This window comes from Polypterus senegalus, chromosome 8 (genome assembly GCF_016835505.1).
Source record: "Polypterus senegalus isolate Bchr_013 chromosome 8, ASM1683550v1, whole genome shotgun sequence".
NCBI classification, from domain to species: domain Eukaryota; kingdom Metazoa; phylum Chordata; class Cladistia; order Polypteriformes; family Polypteridae; genus Polypterus; species Polypterus senegalus.
The window spans coordinates 38,721,814-38,737,435 of NC_053161.1; positions in this window are offsets into that span (position 1 = coordinate 38,721,814).

Consider the following 15,622-nt stretch of genomic DNA (forward strand, 5'->3'; position numbering starts at 1 on the left):
AACAAAGTCTTGATCATGACATACTGTAAGTGATAACTGTCCTCTTGTTCTTCTGATTCATGTTTCTTCCATTAGGGCATAATCTCTCCTTTGTTATTCAGAACCCTAGAATGTGTAATTTGCTTCAACACATCATAAGCCGCACCTTATTCATGGCATATTTTGATTCAAATGATGTAGCAATACTAAATTAAATATAAGTTGTCTGGTAAAGCAAGTGCTGAATTTATATTGTAGTCCAGTCTACTCATCGTTTGCATGCTACCTTCTCTCCATGTACATGTTTTTCAGGTACTCTGGTTATCACTCATATTCCAAGGCCATGTACATTTGGTTAATTTGTGTTTTAAATGTGCCCTGTATGAGAGAGTGTGGGTGTGTGAGTGAATGTGTCTTGTTGTGATGAAAGTTTGTTAGTTTCTTGCACCATAAACTGCTAGAAAAAGGTGTAGATTACCACAAACATGTAACACAATAATCATACTCAAGAAATGAGTAAATGTATAAATTTTAATAATACCAAATGTCTATTTTGTAATTAAAAATCAAAAACTGGGAACAATAGGAAATGAAGCCATTTGTGAAAGTGTTGCTAATTCTTATATAAAGTCATTCTAAGAGCTCCTGGTATATACATCAAGTATAGCTATTTAATGTTTGAATATTATTGCATTTTTATATTTGACCACCTAATTTGTGCACTTGTAGAAGAGCTGAAAAATTAGTTGAAAAAGCATTTTGGCCTAATCCATTTGTATGAATATGTGCTATATAAATAAATGTTGATTGATTGATTGATTGATAATCCTGACCACTTTATGAGAGCTGTAGATTAGTAATTCCCTTTCCTTGCTTATGCCACATCGAATTCAGATAATTTAACAAAAATGAATAGAAAATTCAAGCAATCAGTTGTTGAATAATATATATTTTTATGATACAAAAATGCTCATTATTTAAAATAAGCATTAACATACACGACTTGTAAAATGAATTATTTTCATGGTAACAGTGGATGGCATCTTGGTATAGTGATTAGTGTTGCGGCTCACTAGTCCTGGATCAGTCATTACTTGTGCTAATTCTGGAGGTCCTCGTAGATTTGCATGGGTTTTCATTGTTTACTTACAGCAAGGTGATTGACAAATCTAATGTGTGGGCAAGTGTACTGTTCCCACATATAGGTGTGATTCCCACTTCAGAAAAAAATAGATTCAGATAATGCCAGAATGGATGCACTGTCTAACAGCAATATTGTTTAAACATCCTCACCTGCTATCTTAATATCTGAACCTTGTTAACAATCATTAAATTCCTGTTACTTAGCATTCTGAGCCCTTCTATAAGATAGATAAGTAATGTTACAGGGTAATCTGTCTCTAATGACATGTAGATCAGCTGAAGTACTCATCAGGCTTGATATCACAGGACCTGCTAGGATTATAGTTTCTAAAATTAGGCAATATGTATAGCGTTTAGTAATGGAGGTCTTTTGTAGAAGATTTATAGACACCAGATTGTAGTGTTGTGTGGTTGTTACTTGAAGGTGTACTGCAGATATAAGAAAGAAGAGTTGACTTATATATAAGACAGAACAAGATAAGGCAGTCAGCAAAATGAGGATCAAGAAGGGTTATCATTACCAGTGGTCAGAAAGATTAATGAATTTACAGAGATAGTGCCAGATCCCTATAATAGGGATGTTTATTAAATCAAGATGATAGTGCCGAGTAAGGCTGCAGAAGAGGGTTTTAAAGCGAAGAATGAGAGCAAGAGATGAAAAAATAATAATGAATTTAAGCCTAGTGCAAATACAATATACACTCCTTCATAGTTTACAATGGAAAATATTTTTAGAATCAATTTATTCATTTATTAACATTCCTATACATCACTGTCACAGAGTGGATTACTAATCTGTTATGAATCTTAAGAAACCAAAATGATGCAATGCATTACACAGAGGTTTCTAGTTATGATTGTATGTTAGGAATGTCTATAAAAGAGAGTGGTGAGGATGAATATGGCTATTCTAGTAGTTCTAGGATAAAGTTTATAAAACTTAATATAAGTTGGAAGAAAATATGAAGTCATGTAGGTGGGTAAAAATTACATTATTAATTTTGGTCACGGTAATGGTTAGAAGGAAAAGACATCATGGTTTTGTAGTGAGTGGGTCTGATTTTACAGAAAAAGTCTTACATTAAATTGTTTTTCTGCAACTGAATCAGTTCTGTTTTACAGCTTAAGATAATCTTACTGTTGAAATAAAAATAAACACAGAGTGTTCATGACATGGCATAGGTTACTGTTGGCAAAGGTTATGGTTTCATGGGGAAAAATGATTATTCTTTTTATTTTGACTACTAGAGGGCTCTGCCTTCGGCTCACTTCGCTCGTCAACCCCTGGATGGGCATTTAGCTCTAGCCACTTTGCGGCTCTGCCACTCGCGTATTGGGAAATGGATGTACAATTTAAACAGATTGTTATTTTCATGGGAACAGTTACATATGTATAATAGACTTAACTATTTCACATTACAAAGAGTAATTACCTATAGTAAAAAATAGTAAAACATAATAAATTGAAAGAAAATTACGTATGTTTCATGTTGTGTTAGAGGTATTGGTTGCGTTATACGTTTTTGTTCTGTTTGGCTTTGAAATTAACACGCAAATACTTTTTAAACTTAAACTTTTACTGTAAAACTTTAGTAAAAACAATATTTGGAATGAACTTTTCATCAATATTGCATAGAATTTTGATTCCGTGTTTTGACAATGCAATGTATTTGATGCCCATGAGTGAATATCTTTTCTTTCTTTCTAATAAATAAACCGACTTTTTCGAATGCTTATCCCAGTGATTTGTTAATTGTAATAGCAAAAGCTATTCTAACATAAAACTGCAAATGTTTTAATACGAATGGCATATCAAGATCTCCTTTGGTGTCATCCGCGGACGATGTACTACATTATCTTTGTTGTCGCCTGCTAAAATTTTACCTGTCAGAATTGTTCAACCAATTTTGAAAACAACTAATCTTGTCCTATTGCATAGCCTATCACTCATACATAAATTACGTAATAATATTACGTTACATTCTTCTTTCAACAGTAGTTCAGCTGGTGGAAGACCATATGGTGTTATCGTTGTAGATATTCTTCGGGATATTGTAGGTAGATGTTTTCAGCTTCTGCACCATCACCAACAGCTGTTTCAGCAGACTCTGTTGATACACATTTAATCAATTTGCCGTGTGACCAATCAACAATTTTCACGTTAATTCATTTGACTTCATCATTTCTCGGTGCTAGGATTGCCCATGTACTAATTTCTTCTGTTGATTACCCTTCGGGATGAAATTCTTCAAAAAGATTTAGACATAATAAATCTTCTTTTATTGGGAACTTAAAGTGAGGAAAACTTAAAAATGTATAAGAACTGAGAGTGCAGGAACTGCGTCTGACAAAAACATTCACACGAATGAGAGGTGAGAGGACCGTGGGCATGGGCTGTTAACCTGAAATGGCTGAGAGGAGGGTGACTCTTGAAGAAATCTCTTGGCAATAGTCTCGTCTCACAGCACTTGAAAAAATCTCTTGGCAATAGTCTTGTCTCGTCTCAAGATTTTCTTTTATAATAGAGAGATATACCATATGAATATGATGGAACAATATGCCCAAATACTGTATATGAGATTCTGGATTTAGTTATGCAAACCAGAACTGCATCTTATTTGTTGTAAGTATAACTGAATGTGTAAGTGCAGGCAATGGCAACACCATTCTACACAGGCAAAACAGATTTTGAGTTGAACTACCTCAGAGTACTCTCAAAATTATTTTACTCAGACAGAAAGATTAAAAAATATAATCTAAAGAGAAATGTTTCCATTTGAGTCCTATTCAGCTTTAAACAGTGAATGAAGAGGAATGTGTGATATCGAGCTAGAATTTCCTTCATGAGACTCTCACATCTTTTGCATCTTGTTAAAACAGTAAAGTTTTTTATGCCACTATTGCATCTTACCTTCTTTTCACTGTTTTTCTGACTGGGTCTTTATGAGCTGCCTGTTTTCACTTTAACTACAGGTGTGTGGCTGCAGTGTGTTGTGCTGGATGCATATATACAACCAGCACTAGAGAGGCATTTGACATAATCTATATATGAAGCACATACTAAACATGTTTTCTGAGAAAACTAACAAACATCGCAAGCCTTATGCAGCAAGTTTTAAATATTGATGAGACGGGTCTCTTTAAAAATCTGTTTGACACCCTGGCTGAAAGCCCTCCTCAGATCCATCTGAAATGATTTTACCAAGTCTGGTTTTATTTGTTACATTTTTACATTAGTTATTTACATAAATTAAAAAGAGCAGGAACCTTTACTCTAAGCTGATAGTGACTTGATGTTTTGTTCAGTAAATGATTCATGATGTGATAAACTAGCTGGGCAAATTAATCACTGATGTTATATTTTTGTGCCTAAGATAAAGTGCCTGAATGCTACTCAAAACTGTAATTAGAACGAAAGCAAGGAGATGTTAAAAGCAAATGTTTTCTATATAAAATTAGGACAGCTATAGAATAGTGTATTTAAATATACTCTTTTTTTATTATAGTGCCAGAAAGTGGTGACATCCCGCACAGTTAGACCTTCATGTAAGAATTTCAGCACACTTTGTACACGTGACAATACTACTACTAGTAGAGAGACCTGACTCTCAGTCAAGGGATGTACTAGAATGTACATGAAGAATGCAAAACATCAATGACCTTCTACTTGGGTGGCTGGCAGTACAGATGTTGACAGCTTGGTGACAATGAAGCAAAACAACCATCACTCAGTGGAGTTGAGTAACTGTCTGCACCAAAGAAACAGAGACCAGGCCGAAAAAGAAAGACAACAATTAGAGATTAAAGATTTTGATTGTCACATATACTGTGAGTGCATAGTGAAATTCTTGTGCCACAGTTGCAGTGATGTATAAATAAATACAGTAAATAAATAAAAGTAGCAAGAGATCAATAAAGAGCATAAATAAATTACAAGCTGTTGGCTGAGTTTTAGCTGAGGAGCAGCTGCACAGGACAGAAACGAAGCAACCTCTGACTCAATGGGCTATAGCTTTGTGAGAGTCACTGCTTCTAGAAACAGAAACAAGCACATAAGAATATAAAAAAATGAACAAGTGAGAGGAGACAATTTCATTCTTCAAGCTATTGTGCTCAGTCAATAATCTAGATTGCCTTAATATTTAACCCAGTTACTTTTCAAAAACTGTCAAGGTTTTTAATTCAACACATACATTCCTCTGTATTTTATTTGAGATTTCCACAACTTATTGTGTAAAGGAGTGCTTTGTGGAGTCCATATAGAATGCATTCCTGGGTAGCAGCCAATGTGCAATTACAGAACAGATAGAATATAACCTGTGATTTAAGATCACAAGGTTGCAGCCTGAATGTTTTTTAGTGAGTTAGTCAGGTAATTTTACTCCTTCATTTTGCTTCCGGAACAGTTTCTCTTGAAAAGAATAAATACCATTTGTTTACCAAGACAGTGATTTTAATTACACACCGGGCTGCTAACTAGTAGTTAAGGGAATGCAACCTATTATGAAGTACATGTTCTATATATAATCTTGGTAAAGGTTCAGGCACAATTAGAATCGGATACACTCTTTTTAAGTTTGATGCCTATCAATATGACATTTATCTTTAATATCTCACATTACTAAAACCAAATATTATTAGTTATTACATGTTCCAAAATGGGGGCCTGCAAGTCCAATTTAGCCACTGCATTAAATATTTTGACATCTGAGGGGCATCTTTCTTGAACTGATGCAGTTATACACTTCAAAATTTTTATTTTATCATAATCAGCTAGAGGTGTCTGTCAACAGAGTACTGGCTCTGCCTCCATTTCGATGATAGTTATGTTAAGAACTAACTTTTCACTTCATAGTCATTTGTCTCATTGTTATCCTGTATCAAACTGGTTATATTGATTTGGGGCATAAACTGAAAAAGAGATGGTCAAATTATTCAAGGAAACTGAGTCAATTCATTTTATTTTCATTAAATGGGTATAAAGATTATAGCATGGTGTTTTCAATTACCGGTACATACTATATCTTTTCCATCATCATTAACTAAACTTTTCTTCTTCTGTTTGCCCACCAGACAGTATAAATGACCAATAATACTTTTGTTTTGAAAATGCTGTTATCATTTTAGGGCCTTCATAAGTCACATTTTCATAGGCATGCAAGAGAAGTATGGAATTCTCTATTTACACAGTGTTTTAATTTAACTCCCTGGCCTCAAGACTCATTATGCCATCCTAGGATAGCCCTTCAAAGACCGAAAGAAAAAAATCTGGCTACTAAGCTTTAAAAGAGTAACACTATACAAGTTGTTACTTCTACTACATTATATCTACATAATTAAATTTCTAGTCTTATGGGTGCGATATATAAACAGTATATCTGACATGGACATTACTCTTGCTACGGAACGGTGGCTCTTCCAAAACTGTAAGAAAAAAATGTCTGTTTTTTTTTTTTAACATTAAGGGACTGGACATTCTAGACTGAGCTGGATCTCTAGGAATAATTTATTGCAGAAAACCATTTTAGTTTTGACTGAGAATCAGACAGTGCTAACGGGGTCAGAAGATGAAGCACAGTGAGAAACTTAAGTCAGGGTCAAAACCAAAAATCAAACTGATCTCTCGTTAAAAATGACGAGAATGTTAAACAAAAATCAAAGACCTTCATGTCAAAAATAAGTTTATAAGTTAGAAGGAGTTTTAATTCCAGGTACCACACACCAAATGCTATTATTTTTACAGTAGTGACGATTATGTTATGTATTGCGCATTCCAAGCTGGATGTGGGAAAGTCTGCCATAGCAACAGGTGACATGACAGTGACAAAATGGTGGCACTGATAAATAAAAAGAATGATGCTGTGGGATAGGGCAAACATTTACAACTTTCTGAGAACAATTGCAAACCGAGAACCTGATTCCTTCAGTCAAAAATAACATATCACCATATACTGTAGATTGTAAATGTCAATTCAGTAATTCGTGCAAAAAATAAATTAAAGACAGAAATCAGCTTCTGTCCTAGATGATCTCTTCTTCCAGAGTGGCATGTGCGTTGCCTCTATAAATCAGTGACCACTGTAATGATATGATAGTCATAACACAACATACTGTATACTCATCTAGTCACATACATGCTTTACTCCCGTGCACATAAAAAACCAGGGAAAAAAACCCTGGTAAGCTGAAATAAAACTTAAGGAAATATCTGTGTAGTCTTTTAGAGATAACCAACAAGAAGTTTAAATAGAAAGTAATTAAAAAGTAAAAATGTTACATGGACATAAAGTACCAAATGTCAATAAGACAGCACAATGGCACAGTGATATCACTATGAACTTTACACTTTGGACATCAGCCCATCACCGAAACAAGTATTGTTAAAATGTTTTTTAATTGGAATATCACTATGCAACAATTAAATTATACTATCAGATCTTCTTCATGTGCAAATATAACCATTTTTTATCTAGTCTTTTAATACATGAAGGTAATTATTAGATCAGAAATTGATTTGATAATAGAGACTGATTGTTAAACTCACGGTGAGGTTAGAGCAAATGGAGAACAAAACGCTTATTTAAAACTAGAAACCTTATTAAAACTAACCTACAGATTTTTGCCTTAGCAACGACAAAGTTCAAATATTTATGCATGGGAAATCATGCATTTGTATGCAATATGGTGTAGATAATTTTACATGGCAACTTTTACATTTTGTACGCATAGTTCTACCCATGGTGCATACAGCACAGCAGAAGCCATCTGCCAAAATAATTGTGAAGCTTCCATGGAATGAAAATGTAAACAAAAAAAATAAACTACCAAAATGCATAATATATACATAGTATATATTGTTGTCTGCAGAGGGTACTCCTGCCGCCAAAACCCATCCATCCAGCCATTATCCAACCCGCTATATCCTAACTACAGGGTCACGGGAGTCTGCTGGAGCCAATCCCAGCCAACACAGGGCGCAAGGCAGGAAACAAACCCTGAGCAGGGTGCCAGCCCACCGCAGGGTGCACACACACACACAAACCCACACACCAAGCACACACTAGGGACAATTTAGGATCGCCAATGCACCTAACTTGCATGTCTTTGGACTGTGGGAGAGAACCGGAGTACCCGTAGGAAACCCTCTCAGACACGGGGAGAACATACAAACTCCACCGCCAAAAGCAGACACAGACAAATACAGAGCCACAGGTGCAAGCCCACACATTTTTATTTTTCTGTTTCCTCATGGGAAACACCTTCCCTCATTTCCCACAAGAACAACACTGTCACCAAGTACTGCACAGAACTCTTTTCTTCTTGCTTTTCTCTCTCTTCCTCTTTCCACACACTCTGTCTAGCAAGCTTCATCTTCTCCCAGCCAACTTTGACTCTCAGAGTAGTGGCTGCTGGCTCCTTTTATAAGGCACCCGGAATTGCTCCAGGTGTTTGTTGACCCACTTCTGACAGCACTTCCTGGTGTGGAGGAAGAGCTGCCCATAAGGGCTCAGCAGCCACTGCAGCATCCCCTGACGGCGTCCACGGATCCCAAAAGGGCTGTATCAAATTCCAGCTCCCATAGTGCCCTGCAGAAGACCGAGGCACCACTAAAAGCCAGGGGGGCTGCCACCTAGCTCTCCGGGGGAAGTAATACTCGAATATGCGCCATCCCCCCGTCCTTAAAGCATGAAGGTGTCAGCCATACGCCACAATATATACAGTATATATATATATATAGATAGTAAAAGAAGACAAAACAAACATAAAGATTTGGGGCAACACTGCAACCCCATATATTGTAAAGGCAAAATAATATTCAACTTTTCAGCGAAAAAGAACTTCACTAAGGATACAAGTCTCAGATCAGACTATTCAAGATGTTGACAGTTCTGGTTAAATGCAAGCCAGAAAGTAAGAGACTGGTTCAGGTGGAGAGACACCAGAAGAGACATCCAATCTGTAGGTGATGGAAGAAAAGAGGAGTCGGAACAGAGCACCACAGTGTGGATTGGGGAGGAATTACCACTACCAGAACCTTCAAGCTGCCCCAAGGCACACATGTGTGACTATATATATATATTATATTATATAAACATAAAACCCATGTTGGAAAATGTTTATTCAACAGGTTAGTTTCATTTGTAAAGTTTAACCTCAGTATTATTTTGAACATTTCTGTACTCTAAAAGTTTTCAACGACATATTCACTTTATTTTCAAAAGAAAATGTTATATTAGGGTTGCAACATTTTAAGTGTGCTTCTCACTATTTCCTTATGATATGTAATTATTCTTATATATTTCTTTGCCTGCTGAGGAGTTTTAAAAGCACACTCACTAATACACTGTCTAACTCAATTCACACAGAACAATTGAGCAGCAATAGGCCATAACTCCATTTTTTAAATCCATCCAGTTGTTGAGAAATAAATTAAGGTTGTCTTGACCCTTTATTCACAGGATCAGTTTTATTATTAAGTGTAAAGTAGTGGTATCAGCATGAAGCGTTTTGTAAGATGTCTTTGAAGTGGACAGCTCTCAAATGGTTGGATAATTTATTTTGGGTAAAAACCTGTGAAGCAAGAAAATGCATCCAAAAACATTACTGAAATAATGTAACCTGCCAAACTGCTCATTTTCATGGACCACTCTAAAGGATCACTGACGATGGAGGAGATCAATCAGTCTTGAGAGGGGAAAACACAGTAAGAAGAAAAAAAAAAAAACCTTGAAAAACTGACAAACCCTACATTTAAATGGCATGCATACATGCATGTGGCAAAAGGATTTCTAAACTCAGTTTTCCTAGTTCATTGAATTGTTCAAAAATACTGTATATTTCCCTTTTTATTGGAATTAATGAAAGGCAAATGATTTAAAAAGTACTTTCCTTAAATTCTAGAAGAATTCCTAGCTTGCCATTAAATTAGAAAACGTATTCATTATGTTAACCTGGACCAGTCTCTCATTTACCCTTGTTGCCTTCTGCCCAGTAGGCATTTGTCAGGATATGCCAGCCATTGCAACCTCATCTTTCATTATTAAATATCAGGGATTGTACAATTCTGTGTGTTCCTCCTACAGGTCCCCTGAGCCAAGAAAGGAGTTACAATTTAATACCAGAAGACAAGATGCCAATTGCATGCATCACTGTGCATATCAAATGATAATGCTTTTAACAGGGTGAGCATTCTGAACATCTGCAACCTGCACTGTACATAGTATATCTCCATCATAATCATCATGAGTTTTCTGGTTGTGACAGAATGAATGATAAGAGGAAGAATTTTAAAGTGGCTGCTGTCGAGCAAAAGGGAAAAAGGTTTTGTTTAACAATGAAATGAGAAAAAAAAATGCAGAGGAACAGCAAGTGCTACAGGCTTCACAAATATTTTTACTTAATTTTAACTGCAAGTAAATGGACAGATGGATTGTGTTTAATGAATGACTGTCCTGTCCTGAGGAGCCTAGGCATCTATTCAGTATGTGCGTTAGGTGCACTGACAAAGATTGCTCTGGCTTGTTATTTTTCACATGAACTACAGAGTGAATTTAGTCTGTTTTATAATTAAGTAACACACTGTATGTAAACAAGGAAAGGGATCTGCTTGATATATGTACAGGGTGCCCATCTGTAATGGGATGCCTGTCCCCTGTAGAATAAACAGCTCTGAAGCAGATGGTGAGTTCAAACAAAACATATTTTTATTAACAGGCTGTAGGCTTATAAAAAGAGTAAAGTAAAAAACACCTGCGGCTAGCTCCCTGATGGAGCGTCCTCATGATTAGCACAGAGCTTCTTTAGCCCCTTAAATACACATCGATCTTTGGTATGTACTGCTCTTACTAGGTGGGAGCTAAAGTAGGCATACATGCACACATTTATTGGCACTGGTATCCCCCTCTTGTTTCTCAGGATTTCCTCCAGCCTTCTAATCCATCTGGTTCCTCTTAATTTTAAAAAGGCATTATCTTTTAAATAGCTGCCACCTGAGATCACTCATGCATGAGAATGTGGCAATTATTCTGGGTTTCTTAAAAGATGATTTTAGTCTGTTCTAGTGATAGCGTTACTATTAGCATGTTTCCTAGAAAAACAAGTTCATATTGTTCCCATTGACATATATCTGCCTGATTCTCTCTTTCTCTGTGCTTGCAATAACTTGAGAATCAACACAACAAGGCTATTCATTCATCTTGCATTTGAAGGAGAGAATAAGATTTAAAGTTAAATACGCTTTTTGTTTTAAAGAAGTGAAATTGCTAACAATTTTGTGAATTTCTACTCTGCAGTCCTCTTTTAGGAGCATTTCTATTAACGAGCAAAGACAATGTGATGCCCGACTCTTATATCTTCCTGTTGCTCAACTGTGAAAGTGGTGCAAGGTTATTGCAAAAATAGGCAACATGAGCTTGCAGACAGTTTTTAATAACAGGGTCTTTATGCTATTGCTAAACTGTGGCTGGTTTCTCTAAACAGACCACAAACCATCATTATCTAGTAGGCATACAATTAAATTAACAAAGTTGTCACAATGGCGTGCCGATAATGTAATTTCCAATACTTGTCTGGGTGGGGTTTTGCCAGACCAGGTTTAACTAGCATCAAGTTTTGGTTTAGTATGACCTATTCAAAGCTGAAAAAAACCCCAAAAAAGTAACAAATAATATGATGATTGTTTTACGATGACTCCGCAAATATAGGGAATGTTACATTGTTGATTGCTCAGTCATGGCATGGTCATGTCTAGGAGAATGTCTCATCAACACCCACACTGTGATAAAAGAAACATTTTGTAAATGATGGAAAGTATACTACGTATTTCTAAAACTCAACATGACATGACAAGAAAAACAATTTAGACATTCATGATTGCTTCAAAGAAGGACCATTGCCCCAGTGCAGCTGGCTGCTTGGTCTACTACCTCCTAGTTCACTTGATATGTCTCCTCCTTACATTCAAGAACAATGCAGTTTGTGAGACACACGTTTGGTTTTCTATATTTTGGACTTTTTTTTCTAATTTTTTGTCTAGTTTTTAGCATGGTTTTCTGATTTTAAAAGTTTTATATCTTTGGTTTAGGTTAGTCTGAATGAAATATATCATCTGTCCTGTGAGATAATCATTCATTGATCGTCTATTTGATTCCTTTCTGAATCTGCATATTCCATTACTGTGTCATGGAGGGCACAGCCTAACCTTCTAGAAAGGTGAGCAAAGCAAGAACTCTTGTTGGGGTGCAAGTACATTAAAGTGTACAGTTGTTCACATACCTCCTCTAAATCATTTAGGAAAATCTGCAAACTTCCCACATAGTACTCAGACTACATTTTGAACTTAGGTTCCTCCTTCTGTAAGGCAGTACTTTACTGATCCCCCACTCTCCTTTTGTGAGCTATAATAATAATAATAATTCTCTTCATTTATATAGCAGTCTTCTCACTTCTCAGATCATTTTACACAGTGAGTGGGGAGTCATTTCAAGTACCATTAATTGCAGCATCCACCTGGATGATGTGTCGGCAGCCATTATTGGGCCAGTATTATGCTCAACACACATTAGCTGTTAGGTGATGGAGGGGTGAGAGACAGACAGCCAACTAGAAACAAGGAATGATTAGGGGGCCAGAATGAATAAGCCGTGGGGGACGATTTCACCAGGATATTGAGATGTCCAGGAATCTTTAATGACCATAGAGAGTCTGGACCTTGGTGTCCCTGTCACTGCATTGGGGCATTTAAATCTACATTCAGACTTCAGCACTACCTGCTGGCCTTGACAACACCTTTTCTAGCAACAACCCAAACTTTTTGCTTGTTGATCTCCCATCCAAGAACTGTCCTGGCCCAAACATGCTTAGCTTCAGGTGAACTGATTGTTCTGAATTGTGTGTAGTATGGCTGCTGAAAGTAATTAGCACACATTGAGACTGTGTGTATGAATATCATCAAATATGAATATTAATTTGGCTTTAACATTACTTTTAAACAAAATTTAAATCTCCAGTTGCATTACCAGACTATAGTATACCTAAATAAAAGAGAAAAAAAATAGATAAGTTTTCATCCATAAAAAAGAAAATGAAAAATGTAACTGGACAGTTATAATGGGAAAATGACTCTGACATATGGAGGCAAATTGGATTTTTGTGATTAAGACACCTAAAAATAAAAAGGCAATAGAAGGCAATGTTCAATGTTTAAAATATAATGTGTTTATTTCTTATTTATCCCTAAAGGGTAGCATTTATGTGATTTTGTCAAAAAACATGTTGTTAATATTAAATGAGTCTTCTTCTTCTTCATCATCTTTTCCCACTTCTGTGTGGGTTTGATGTTTTATAGGTTTTGGTGTAATTTTTAGAGCCAGATGCCTTTCCTGAAGCCAACCCTTCCTATTTATCCGGACTTGGGACTTGCTCCAAAATGGAGACTGGGTTACATAGTTAAAGGAGCTGAATATTGCTAATTAATTGTCATTTCTGAAGGGGTATACTATGAATGTTAAAATAGCAAAATATATTTTACTAGTTTTTGTACTGGCAAATTAAATGATATATATGCCATGTGCAGAGCTGGGTAGTAACGAGTTACATTTACTCCGTTACATTTACTTGAGTAACTTTTAAAAAAAATTGTACTTCCAAGAGTAGTTTACTGCACCATACTTTTTACTTTTACTTTGAGTACATTTGTGAAGAAGAAACGCTACTCTTACTCTGCTAAATTGGGCAACACTCGACTCGTTACTTTTTTCCATTTATACATGAAACTATATTTTTGCAAGAGAGAAGTTGCCAGTGGATCTACTGCATGACTATTTCACCAATCAGACGTAGCCATACAGTCACATGGCCATACACAAACTTCCTGCATCTTGCAGCCTGTGAGAGACTTTTTAGTCATGTGGGGCTCCTGTTCACTGCTAAACAGTCACAGCTTCACTACAAGAACCAGATCGTCGTTCCCAAGCCTGCCTTTCATGTCTTTTAACCTCATGTCTTTTCTCCTTTTCTTTGATTCCCCCTTCTTTTTTGTACTGACCCGTATATATACACTCCCGTCTCTGTGGGCCTTAATCACATGCTGTAGGAAGCCAATAAATCAATTGATCATGTGCATGTGCGACTCGCTCCAACTACCTCATTAACTCCCCGCGGTCGTGCAATTGCGCCCACGGAGAGTGACATGGTTTTATGGATTTGAAACTGGCCTTTTTTTGAAGACACAGACCCGCTACACCACAAAGTGCATATGCAGTATTATACTGTCAGTGTACAGGATATCTCGTCACTGTAAGCAGTTTGCAGTATTCAAACATACATGTTGCCTACTGTAGGTATCGGCTTCAAAAGCTTTGTTGTGAAAAACTGAGATTTGGAACTTTGTGTTATTTGTACATCTTTATTTAGTAAAGATGTTATTTATTTGTACTTATTTTTTTATGTTATTATTTGGAAATAGCAGAATTTCCACATTATTTAATATTTTTGTCTGTCTTATTACAACATTTCTAAAAAATAAATCATTTATTATGTTCAAACAGTTACTCAGTACTTGAGTAGTCTTTTCACCAGGTACTTTTTTACTCTTACTTGAGTCAGTTTTTGGTGGACTACTTTTTACTTCTACTCTACCCACCTCTGGCCATGTGACCTGTAACATAATGGCAGGTATGTTATAAAAGATTGCACATGTGTTAAATAACATCTTAACGTTGCTGCAGTATATAAGGAAAGAACAATAACAATTTTGATTTTGTGTAGCCTAGTTAATATAGAAATTTAGGTTTTGACTTATTCGTTTCAAATTTAGCACTACAGTATTCCTTTAATGTGGTGATTTATCTCTTGTTTTACTGTGTTTGATCTTGACTATGTTTGCTACCTTTTGTAACAACTCTAATTTAATTAAGTGTGGAAGACATTTTAATGTGTTAGTGAAGGGTAAAGTAATCAGTAGTAACTATGATTTTCTATTTTAAATGAGTGTGATAACATTTATGAGTATACACACATACTGTATGAAAGTAGTCAGCTTGTACTAAGAAAAGTGTTTTACGTAATGTCAGACAATTTATGAAATGACGAAGTATGAATTTCAAGTTGTACAATAGTGTTCTTACATGTGTAAACAACTAAACAGATAAAGCTGAAGATCAGGTACAAAACCTTTTATATAATGAAGAACTTGCAACAATGTTCTACTTACAGAAAAATCAGGGTGATAACAGTAACTATATCACTGGACAAATTATTGTAAATAATATTTAAATAAAATTGTTTTTTTTCAAAGTGGAAATACAACCTCTGCTGTTTGACAAAATGGTTTAACATCTATGTGATGTTTTATTCAGATCCGTCTTGCTTTCCAAATTTTCGATTTTTTTCTCTACATCACATTAACTCTACAGAGTGGAATGTCCAACAACACAAAAGAATTTCTCCCCCATGTTCCTGTTTTCACTGACTTGACCTGAGATCTTTGTTCTGAGGATGT